Source organism: Thrips palmi, unplaced genomic scaffold (assembly GCF_012932325.1).
Source record: "Thrips palmi isolate BJ-2018 unplaced genomic scaffold, TpBJ-2018v1 HiC_scaffold_2, whole genome shotgun sequence".
NCBI lineage: Eukaryota > Metazoa > Arthropoda > Insecta > Thysanoptera > Thripidae > Thrips > Thrips palmi.
This window is the reverse complement of record NW_023144629.1, coordinates 6,715,615-6,727,429: the sequence shown is the minus strand read 5'-3', so window position 1 is coordinate 6,727,429 and position 11,815 is coordinate 6,715,615.

The window sequence follows — 11,815 nt, the reverse complement described above, 5'->3', positions numbered from 1 at the left end:
CCGCGACGTACGGTTGGCAGCGTCGGCAGCGCTCCCGCCAGAGCCGCCAGAGCGCAGCACCGCGAACATGGCGCCTCCGACCGCATAGTTACGCCCCAGCCATCTGGGGACACCCATCACGCTTAATATAAAAGCCGAGAATGAGCCTCATGCACGCCCCAAGTAGGCCAATTGGATTGTTGTGCAACGGCCGTCATACGAGGGGGCTTTGACATTTGTGCAACCTTCGGCATGCGCCGTCGCGGCAGAGGGGCCGATCTTAAACCATCTGGCGGGTGACCTGATCTGACCTTGTGCCTCGTAACGTCTCGTGACGTGAATTTCAGAGAAGGCTGCTACTGGCAGAGGTTGTCAGGAGGACTATTTCAGAAAAGGCTGCTCCTAGCAGGTTGTCAAGAAGACTAGAAGGTCGTCTAACCTACCCAAGGTGTTAACCCTGGACTCGAACATCACCTGGTGTAAAATGTCTTTGTCTTCTTCGCGCAGCCTGCTTTGTGGTCATCGGAGAGTAAATACCGTACATGACACTGACGTGAACACGGCGGCCCTGAAGAAAGAAGACATTACACACGCTAGTGCACCACGTGACCGCAACTGCAGTGCCCTGTCCCGTGACGTCACCAAGCGTCAGCGAGCCCCCTGATGACTCCATCTCACGGTCATATCAATACTGCGGTCGACAGATTACGCCTAGCCTTGATTTGGTTGTTGACACGGCGTCAGTGTTGTTGCTGCTGTTGTTGGATTAGCACCGCTTCAGACGAAGCCAGGCGAAGCACGCCAAGCATGACGGCAGGGGTGCTTTCCTTTCTCGTCTTCCAGGCACCCGACCTCCAATCAAATATGACCTTATCCGACCTGCCTGAACGCTATGGCACTCTAATCAAGGCAATGAAAATTTTGCCGTTGGCCTACTATTATTATTTTTTGAAGTCATGATATGAAGCCAGTTAAGTAACTGTAAGAGACAAACGGACTTACAAACACCAGGTTCAGTCGAACAGAAAATTATTGTTTTTCTCCATAGAAGAGCCTAAGTAGGTGATCGTTAGTGAGATTCTCAACTCATTTCTTCACATTTTAAAGTACAAAATTATTAGTCCTTTCTCAATATCAGTAGTGGTTAATCCCGCACTTGCCGATGTAGTTTCCCCCCCAAGGATCGCCCTGAGAGGAATGCCAGTCGGTGACAGTAACAAGGCGAGCCAGTCACGAGTCGCGGTTTCAGAGCGTGCCTTCCACGATCATTACCACTTTCCTAACCGCCGACACCCACCCACCTTTCTCTCCCCGCGAGGACCCAAACAAGAAAGAAAAAGAAACGGCACGTCACTCGAAGCGGCTCGTTATCGGGATGACGTCTTCGAGTGTCAGGACGTCATTGTAACACTGCCTCGGCAGCATTGATACGCAGCTAAACTTTTCCCCGAGCCTAGCGTGCGTGCTTTTCTAGGTTATGGTTTATCACATTCATAAAGTCCGCGTTTTTAGTTTCCTCATTGGCAGCGTTTCCGCCCACGCGGCGCGCGCAGTCGAATGTGACTCATCCTCCTGGATATGCAGCAGACTTGGCCTGCCTGCTCTTTGCGAGAGTAATGGCCGATGGCCGAGTGCTGTTCGTCGGGAGCGAGGGGGTAACCACTCGCGTAATACCCTGTACACGACAACTGTGTATTAATGCGTAATACACGTGATCGTAATACCATTTGTGGGTCACATGTGTCAAATTTTGGCATTTTAAGGTCGTAATACATGTGTAATACACCCGTAATACAGCGTAATACCGAGTAGTCTGTACACGATTTCTTGAAGTGTTTACCCCCTCGGTCGGGAGCGTAGCACGTCCCGCAAAGCACTGCGGAGCACTGCGAGGTGGGTAACGACTCGGAACCAGCGCTCTGCAACCTCGTATCACACAACGGGAAAAGTGCAGCGCGGGTGAAAATGTGCATAGGGAGCCGGCGCAGCGCTGCAAGGGGCACGCCCCGTGGGGCACGCGTAGGCAACCAGCCCCCACCAGCGCGTCACGGGCCGGCCTACCTTCCAGGCGTCCAGGAAGGTTCGCTAACTCGAGCGCAAACGAATAAAACCGACAAGGGTAAAAGATACAAAGCACTTACCAAGGTAAAATCATAACATAATTTAAAACTTCGATTTTCTTGTAAATTTAAAAATTTGATGTCAGGAAGGTCGAAACGGCTGCCTTTTCCGAACGATGAAAATAATGAAATGAGTGTGAAAAAGTAGGGCTTGCCAACGTATCGCCTGTTTCATTTCGTCCTTATCGACGTCGGAAACGCCCATGAATAATGCAAACGTTTCACCAACTGGTGGTGGCGGTGGTATGGATAGGGCAGCGCCGCGCGCGTTCGGGAGCGAGTGGACTGTCTTTCTGGTCACGCTCACTGGACGCGCCAAAGAGATGGCAACGGTGCGCCCACACTATACACCCATTTGGGGAGTACAGCATCAGCACGTAGGCCTCACAAACAAGAGTTGCATCTTTTTGATATTTTTTCTTGTTTGAAAAAAAAAAAATATTGAAGCAGTGTTGTGTGTGGAAAAAATTAAGACCACACATTCGGTGGTGCTGGAGAATGTCCAGAAGTGTGCACGGAGCGACTCAGGGCCACCCCCCTTTCGCTTTACACTGTAGAGGCCGGACCTTCCCTTCCGACGCTTCCCGCCAGTAGCAGCACAGAATCACTTCCGGTGCGCGCTGCTGCCCCGGCTGACCCGCCCAGCTCTCGGTACATTTACATCTTTTTCTATTCACTCCGACAACAATAACAACAACAAGAATAACAAATTATGCCCCGGCGAGAACACGAAATCGAACCTCTCCCCTCCCATTTGTGCCCCTCGGCATGGCTAGAGTACGGACACACACACACGCACACACACACACACACACAAACACTAACTCTCACAAACACTAACTCACACTCGCACACACACACACACACACACACACAGACACTCACTCACATGCACCTGCTGACCACGCCTTGACCCCTGCCCTGCCGCCTGATGCGGGTAACACGGGGTAACACGGGGGTAACGCGAGGTGACGCGAGGTAACAAGGGGTAACGGGGCCGCGTCGAGCGCGGGCAATAACGCTCTTCTTCTTTTCGGCGTCTAAGTAAAACAGCGCCGACGAATAAACGTGACGAATTACACGGCGCGCCAAGGAACGGCGGAGAATAAGGAGTGGAATTCTACGGAGTTGTGGTTGAGGGGGGGGGGGGGGGAGCGGGGAGCGAGCACCGTAGAGAGGCGGAGGGAGGGCGAGGGGAAGGAGGGAGGGGGTGTCAGAACGGCGCTTCAGACCACCTACAAACAAAAGGAGAGGTGAGCTGCTGTGCAAGTAGAATGAACACGGTGAGCGCGCGAAGAAGGACCGAGTGAGTCTTGCACGGAAGTTGAACCGAGAACAGGGTGAAGCAGAATGCAAGGGGATTGTCCAAACAAACAGTGTTACTGAAGGAGACGAACAGGCAACAGGTGAATGCAGGTGAATGTTGCAAAACTGAATAAAGGAGAATGCGCAAGAATGGTTTTAAAAAAAGGATTTAAGAAGAAGAAGAAGAAGAAGAAGAAGAAGAAGAAGAAGAAGAAGAAGAAGAAGAAGAAGAAGAAGAAGAAGAAGAAGAAGAAGAAGAAGAAGAAGAAGAGGCAGCTGGTGGCCCTGCGATGACAAGGCGGATCGAATCTCCACTTGGCTGAGGCAACCTGGGGGATCCCGATTCCCGCTCGCGAGGTCAAATCAGTCCTCCTAGACTCACAGAAGCTCTGCCTTTCTTCTGAGGCAATTCGAGGGCAAATAAAGCCACCTGGCAGAAGAAAAGGAAGGAGTCAGAAACTGCTACAACGCAAAATAAGTGCGGATTTGGACGTCTTTTTCACGTCAAATTGCGGATGGGATTCGATAGAATGAACAGCAAATTTCATTTAAAACTCACCTGCGTCCGATAAAAATATTTCAGCCTCGATTCTGTTAATTTGGAACTCTGACGTCTCTCTCTCTCTCTCCAACCAGCGCACAGCGCCCTGCGTCGGAAACGGGTTGCGTGCGCGTCCGTGGGTGGCCGACCCTCTTTGCGAACTCCGTGCATCCTGTTATTTACTCATCGAACCCTTCCGATGAAGAGGTCCACCGATGTGCCCGTCCGTAAAAAAAAATCAACAACATCATCAGAAACCAACAACATCATCGCTACTTCCGATCCATAATTGAAAGCCGCACGTGGCGGGGGGGCGCAAAGAGTGAGTCGCAAGTTGCTTTTTCTTGGTTGCTTTCCCGTTTGTTTTCTTATTGCCTCGCCGCACCGCGGCAAAGAATTCAAGGCTCCAGTTTAAAGTCTGCCAGACTGCACGCTGAAAATCCTTGTGTACTCAGTGCACACTCAACTGCTTACGTGTGTACTCAAGGCGCAGTTCCGTGCTGTGCGTGTCCTCAGTCCACAGTTCAGTGCTCTGTGAGTGTCCTCAGTCAAGTTTCCAGTGGGGAGTTCCGAATCGGTGCGAGGGAAACAACAGACGATAGACGAAAAATGATCTTGGAATCGCATAGTCTGCTGCCGGTTTCTACCACTGGAGTGCACTTTCACGCGGGCAGCCGACATCTCTTGGCTGTGGCGCATTTGACACGCTCTGGCGAAGCAGGAGGTGGTGGGCATCTTGTAGAGCTCCGAGTCATATAAGCCCCCCTGTCTTACCCCTTTCCATCTGTGTGTGTGTGAGCGCGCGCGTGGTGCCAAGTCAGACGTCACCAGACACCAAGCCTTTGTTCCATTGTAAGAACAGCCTCACCTGAAGGCCAGACTCGCCAACGGAAGCCACAGCCACCGGGCGGCCATTTGGCAGTGTGGCAGACCCTCGGCAGGCAACACTGAAATGGAACCCCTCGTCCTTGGACTCGCGTGTCCTCGGCGATGCCGTGTCAAGGCGACAAATTTGACGCATTGAAATCATCGAGTTACCCGGTTGGACACTACTCTGCGAACTCTTTTCACAAGAGGACGTCCTTTCAAAAGAACGCTCATTTCAGCCTAACCTAACCTAACTCAGTACACTGTTGAGTTTGAAGAGAGGGGCGGCTTCGGTTCAAGGTTAAACAACGACTGTCAGGCATGGGCCTCTCACTGTACTGTTAGTGCGGTTGGGGGCCTCTTACTACTGGCACCGCTGACTCGACTCCTCCGGGCGAGTGCGCGCCCGCCCCCATGCCCGGAGCCGGCGGGGCTGTTGTCGGCTGTTGTGGTATTAGCCCGGAGATGATGTTCTACATGTCAGTCACCCTCAAGGCGGCCCCGGGGCGGCGCGGCGGCGGCTTCCGGATGTAGGCGGTCGGTAGGAAGCAGGTCCCTCCGGCCACCGCCGCCACCTCCGGGCACCCGGAGCGGCAGGTGCACGCGGCCAGTACTCTACAACGGATTGGGTCCGGCGGTCCGGCAGTGTCACTGGCCTCCGGGCCCTCCGGAACCTCCGGGCGACTCAAGGAGTGTGAAGACAGGGAGATGATCGCCGGAGGGGAAAAGGCGAGAACAGGGCAGGTGCCATGAGGGGCTCGTCGAGATTTGAACGCCCTGATTTCACGATCCGTCGAGAGTGATTTTCCAGAGCCCCTCCCCGGGTTGCGCGCAAAGACGTGAAAATTAATTTGTGGTGCTGCCAAACTGGAGCAGAAAGTCGGACGTTTTCGACGCCCTTTCCTCTTTCCTCGCCCGACAATTATCTTTGAATATGGATCTTGGTCCTTCCTTCCGTCCATGACTCACAGAGACGGAAGCAGTCAGCAAATCACGGCCCTTTAATCTCCGCCCGATCGGCCACATCCGACAGTCCAGCCCAGCCAGGCAGGGCCAGGCAGGGCCGGGCAGGGTGCCGCGCGGCACTGTCTGGCTAATTGCTGCCCTTTAATTCTGTTTGTCTAGAAACTGGTTTCCTTTTTTTTCTGAAGCAAAAGTACTCTATTCAGTTGCAGCGGCGTCCAGCAACGACGCGCGATGTCATTAAAATGCCCTCTTAAAGTCTTTTACTGAAGATAAGCCATATTGTGGTGAAAATTCTCCGTACTGTGGTGAAAATTCTCCATATGTATATACTGTGATGAAAATTATCCATTTTGTGGTAAAAATTCAACATAGGCCTAATGGAGCGAAAATTCAACAGTAACGCAGTGAAAATTCTCAATACAATGATGAAAATGAAAATGAAGGGGTTGGGCCGTCGCGTGAGTGCGAGAGAGACAGAGCCACGGAGACGACTCTCTGTGCTGCGCGTCGCAATGCGAGTGTCGTTGCCCTTCTAATGGCTATTGTTGCAGAGTAATAGTCCCCGCGCGTGCCGCGGCGTGCGCGTGCCGAGCACGCGGCCCGCCGAGAAGTGTCCATCAAAACCATACTCCCGCCAGCGGCCTAGCTCCGTCTCTCTCGCACCTGTACGGGGAGCCCCGTGAGTGCGAGAGAGACAGACTGTCAGTCCGCAGGCGCGCTGTGATTGGTCGAGGCGTCCGTCCGTCCGCTGGCTTCCGGCCAAGGCTCCGCTCGCATCCGGTGGCCGTCCTGGCCGGGCCCGGCTGGGCTTGGGCTGCCTTGGGGCCGTCGTGGCGCCCCTCCCCCTCCAGGGCCCCACGAGGCCCCGCCTCGGCCGCCTTCCAGGCTCCGCCCCGCGCCGCCCCGCCTCGCGGGGGGCAGCGGGGGCCTCGGCGGGGCTGCACGCGACGTGGAGACACGCGACCAGCGGCCCAGTTCCGAACAGTCTCTCTCGCGCTCGCGGCGCGGCTCGGACGGGTGCGAGAGAGCCAGAAGACGAAACCGACTCTTCGCAGACGGTGGCGGGCGCCCCGCGGGGGGCACGCGTCGTCGTCAACACAGCGTGTGGCTACACTGTAAACTTAAGGGAACGCAGAGCACTTAAGTGCGCACTCTTAGTTTTTCAGTATGGACAAGAAGCGAGTCTTGAGGGTTTCCTGGAACCTGGAACGGACTGTTCGGAAGAGTAGAGAGTTCAAGTAGGTTGTCACTAGGAGAGTTACTGTTGATTGTAGTGTTGTTGATGTTGGCAAGGGTGTTGATAATGATGATGACATTGGGTGGTTTTTGCTGTCGGTTTCCTTGTTTTTGTGAGTCTCACAGGGTTTCAAAAGGGGTTGCAAACCATGGAGGTGAGCGGGACTCACCGACGCCAACACCTGCGTCATGCATCTCATATCGAGTACCCCCACCACCGCAAGATACCATCAATGCTGCCAACACACTCAACCCGCAAACAGGTTAGGCAACCCGCGAAACAAGCGGGGAGTGTATAGCGGACGGCACAAAAAGCGTGCACGGCTAGAACCTGCCAGCCCAGAACAGCGGCATTAACATTGGACTTCTGGATGAAATCACGCTGGACGAGCACGAGAGAGAGAGAGAGAGAGAGAGAGAGAGAGAGAGAGAAGGGGCACGCGCGGGGCACGTGCGCGGCCCCCGTACGCCGTCAAGTGGATCGCTGTGCCTGGCTCGGCCTGGGCTGTGCCGTGGCTGTGCCCTGCAAGGCTGGTTCCAAACCGCTGCCCCTGCTCCTTCCCTCTCGCGGAGTCACGTGGGTGTACGAGAGAGACAGAGCGACTGAAGCAGCACGTCCAGTTTCTGCCTAGGACGACGCCCTTTCCCCTGCCGGATGTGCCCCCCCCCCTCCCCCTTTCGCCAAACCTGTCCCCCGGCACGCGCCGCACTCGCCATAAACTTCTCCAGAGATTTGATTCGGACCGCCAATTAGCTGCAGACCGAGAGTCGTTTTCGTCGCTCTCGCACCCATACGAGTGCCCCCCATGGGTGCGAGAGGGACAGAACGACTCTCGGAAGTTTGAGGAGGCGAGTGTGAAGGGAAGGGCCACCTTCCTTCCTTAACGATGGCGGTTCTGGTTTCGGAGGAAGAACGCGGTTTGAGTCTGCCGCGAGCAGCCAGAGTTGTAATTTCGGGTGCTTTGCCGAAATATAACGCGCCCCCTTAATCACCTGGCTGCGACGCATTACACTCTCATGAGTGCAGCCACTTCTTGCAGTCCGCTCGAAGCTTAAACTCACATTCACGGAGTTTTTAGAACGAGCGAAACCTCCGTAAGCAAGCAATTTAAGGTGCAAACGCCTAACTCAAACGAATCATGAAAAACAGCAGATTGCTTTTGTACACCTATCCAAGGCCATGAAACAGGTTAGCACTGAAAACCTAAGTGTGTACCCAGTACACACTACCGTGCTGTAGCGTGTATACTCAGTATGGACTCGGCACACAATTAGTTGATCTATTTAGGACACACTTAAGTTTTTCAGTGTGTGTGTGTCAGTTTTGGCAAGGAATTTTTTTATTATTTTTTTTTGAAAATGTTGTTGTGTTTGGGCGCGGCGTCCGTCTGCCACTCAATTTCTGACAGTGCCCCGCGGACCCGGCCGACTCGGCGTGTGGCCGTTTCTCGCTTTTGCCACGCCGCGGCCCGGCCGGCCTGGCCTGCTCCTTGGCGCGATAGTGGGAGGGGGTATTTAAACATGGCTGCCGCTCCGCTGGGGGCCTGTGGGGCCAGTGGGGCCTCTGGAGGCCCCTAGAGGGGGCGCCGTCGTCGGCCATCACGGACATTCACCTGTCAGTATTCGCTTTGGTAAAAATCGGCCAGTTGAACGTTGTGTCACAAAAGTAGCAACTCCACTTTTTTCTTTTTTTTTTCTGGAAGGATTCTAATCACTGTAATTTTGGGCCCTCCGAAAAATGGGACGGCCGCGGTACACTATGAAAACGTAGTCTATGGTCCACTCGCAACGGAAAGTAATGATGGGGCGTGCCTGCCTTTTGAGTGTATCAATCTAAAAAGACCTCGCTGCGCCAGTTCGCGGTATCAGAAAATGCAGACTACCACATTCCAATCCACTTTTAATTAAAACGGAATAAAAATTTTAAAGCGCCGCCTGAAATTAAAAAATTGACCGGTTTTCCGGGCTGGAGGTTCATTCACCCTCGTACGGTATGGCTGCGGCACGGCAAAAAGCAGCCCGGCCGGCCGGACCGCCTCGCCGCCGACGCGGCCGCGTCTCGTCGCGGTCGAGTGATAAGAAAAGGGGCATAAAACAGTTACTTCTAAGGGAGGGGCGCGATGTTGTCGGATAAGGCCGAAAACACGCCAGCCTAGAGGTTTTAGAAGCTTGCGCATAAACAGTTCCAGGGGGATATAAACGCGTTGGACCCTGCACGGAATCGCAACGGGCCGCAATGATAGTTTCAGACCTCGTTAAATGAGATTTTAGGCCCTTCAAATATTCAAACCACCACTGGTGGACCAGGTTCAGAAAGACCTTAAGGTAAGAGAGGGATCTAAGGTAAGGGAGGGATCTTAAAGTAAGGTTAGGCTCTAAAGTAAGGTTAGGATCCCTTACAATTAGGAGCCAAGATGGCTGATCATTACGGCGGCGGTTCTTTACTCCTCCAAGTTCATAAAATGCACCTTCAGAGATTGCGTTTTAATGCGCTATCTTCCAACGGTATTCCCCGACAATGGCGCTAAAAAAAGGCATTATCATCCTGGGATGTGGCGAGGGCAAGGCCCTGTGTGACAATGTGAGGCTATACTTCTTGTCGTCCTCCCTGCAGTGCGGACGCAGCGTGCGGAACACGGCGACCGCCATCACGGCACAGCAAAGCACGAGACGAGGCGAGGGCCAACAAAAGTCATCTCCAGAAAATGTGCTTGAAATTGGTGTGGCAAACGAGTCACCTTCAGCCGCAGGGGCCTTGGCGTGTTGCTCGCTGCGTCGTCCGCGAAAAGATGATGCTCCTAGAGACCTAGGCCCGGAAGGCCACGTAGTCTGGGGATCAGGATAAACCCACACTTGCACAAACACGTCCCAACTCTCGTCCAAAAGTTCCACGGGCTTTTAGTGCGCAGTGCAGCGGATGGGCAGTGACCGACCCGAAGGTGGTCATCAAGGCGTGCGAGTACTGTACGCGCAGAGTGCGTCGACCCCGCCCCTCTCCCCATGAGATCCCCCCCGATCGGTGGCGTCCGATGTCGCCGAATGCGTGCATCGTCGTTTCGACATCGTGTGCAATCTTCGGGCGGATGCACCGCAAGGCCTGCATCGCCTGCACCGTTGCGTCAACACAGAACGGGTGCCACGCGGGGGGGACTCACGAGTGCAGTGTAAAGCTTGTGCTAACACTTGTCAAATCAGCCAAAACTTGTGGGGTGTACAGACTGCACAGCAAATTCTATAGTCAAATTAGCCAAACTAGGAGAAAATCGGCAGCACGCTGCGTGATTTCTCATAGCCCCGCGTTCCCCGGAGCCAGCGCGCGAGAGAGGTTTCAAACTCCTCCTTCCGGTTCCTGCCAGTTCCTGCCGGCACAGAGGGCGGTGGCAAGGCAGTGGCGGGCAGGGGCGACCGGAGCACGCAACCAGGAATAACTGTCGGTCAATGAGGAATCTTTTCCTGCCCGAACCTGGTCGCTATTGCCGCGCGGTCCGCGCGGAGACAAGTGTGATGGGGGGCCGGGGGGAGGGGGAGGGGGAGGGGGTGGGGTGGATCGTCATGCTCCTTGCCCCCAGCCCCCCTGGAAGCATTGGTCCGTGGTTCCCCCAGCCGAGACATTATGTGCAACCGGTTGGCCGGGGGGACAACCTCATGTCTGCTTTTCTCGGAGATACAAATGATGACTATAGAAAACTCAACGCGGCCGCGCCGGATTTCACCCCCCCCCCTCCCCTCTCTCCTGCCGGTACAAATACAGTGACGGGGTGGAAGTAGGAGGGCAGCCAGTACCTGTTTGTTGTTGGTAGTGAGAGTTCGTACAAACGTAAAAGTATGCTAAAAGTAATAAAATGTACCTCCGTGTCCAGAAATAAAACAAAATGGCGCGTGGGGTGCGATCGAGACTGGGGAGGCCGGCCTGGGCGTGGAGCTCACTGCTGGGCGTGGCCACGAAGGGCCCTACCTCGCCCAGCAGTCTGGTTCCGAGCACGCCTCAGTCCCCGTCGCACTCACGGGGCGTCCCTCTAGGGCGTGAGAGAGACAGCGAATCAGTGCGCAGCCCCGCCCGGTTCAGGGGGGACACTGCACAGGAAAGGGCTCGCGTGGCACGAGCCAGGGCCTGGCCCTTCATCAAGGGCGCCCGCCGTCCACTCTGTATAGCACCGAGCGGCGGCAGCGGCGCTTCCGGTCGCGTCGTCATGTTGGCGGAACTAAGATTTGTGCTTCCGGTGGCCTGGGCTGGCCTGGGGCTGGCCTGGGGCTGGCTGGCCGAGGCCTGCCGGGGTGAATGGAGGACGGGGCAGCCCACACCTCAATGGGGGCGGCGGACCAGACGACCATTCACGCTTCTGTTTCGCAGTGTGTTGGCCTGTCGGCAGCAAGCGGCCGAGAGTCGAGTCGGTTTGCACCTGCACCCAGAAAAATGACTTCTTGGATCCGGAAAAAAAAACTTTACGTACTTTGCTTCACAGTAATTTATAAGAGCAATAATTTTGATTCTCCTTTTTCTTGTTTGAGGAATAAATTGCTTGGATCAAGATTGATTTAAACTTGAAAAATAAAACAGAGTAAATGAAGAATGAAAAAATCTTTTCTTTTCACGAGGCGCCGTTTTGCGACCAGCCTAACCTAACCTCACTGTTCTGTTCGGTTTTCCGAAGAGCTGTTCTGGAAAAATAGTTAGTGAAACAACGAGAGACCAGCTCGCCGCTGCGCGGCCGCCCCCGCAGCGTTGGCGCCGCAGTGCTTGTCAACTCCTAGTTGGCTTTCTCCCGGGGAAAAGCTGGGTCGCGGCGGAGGGGAGGGGGTG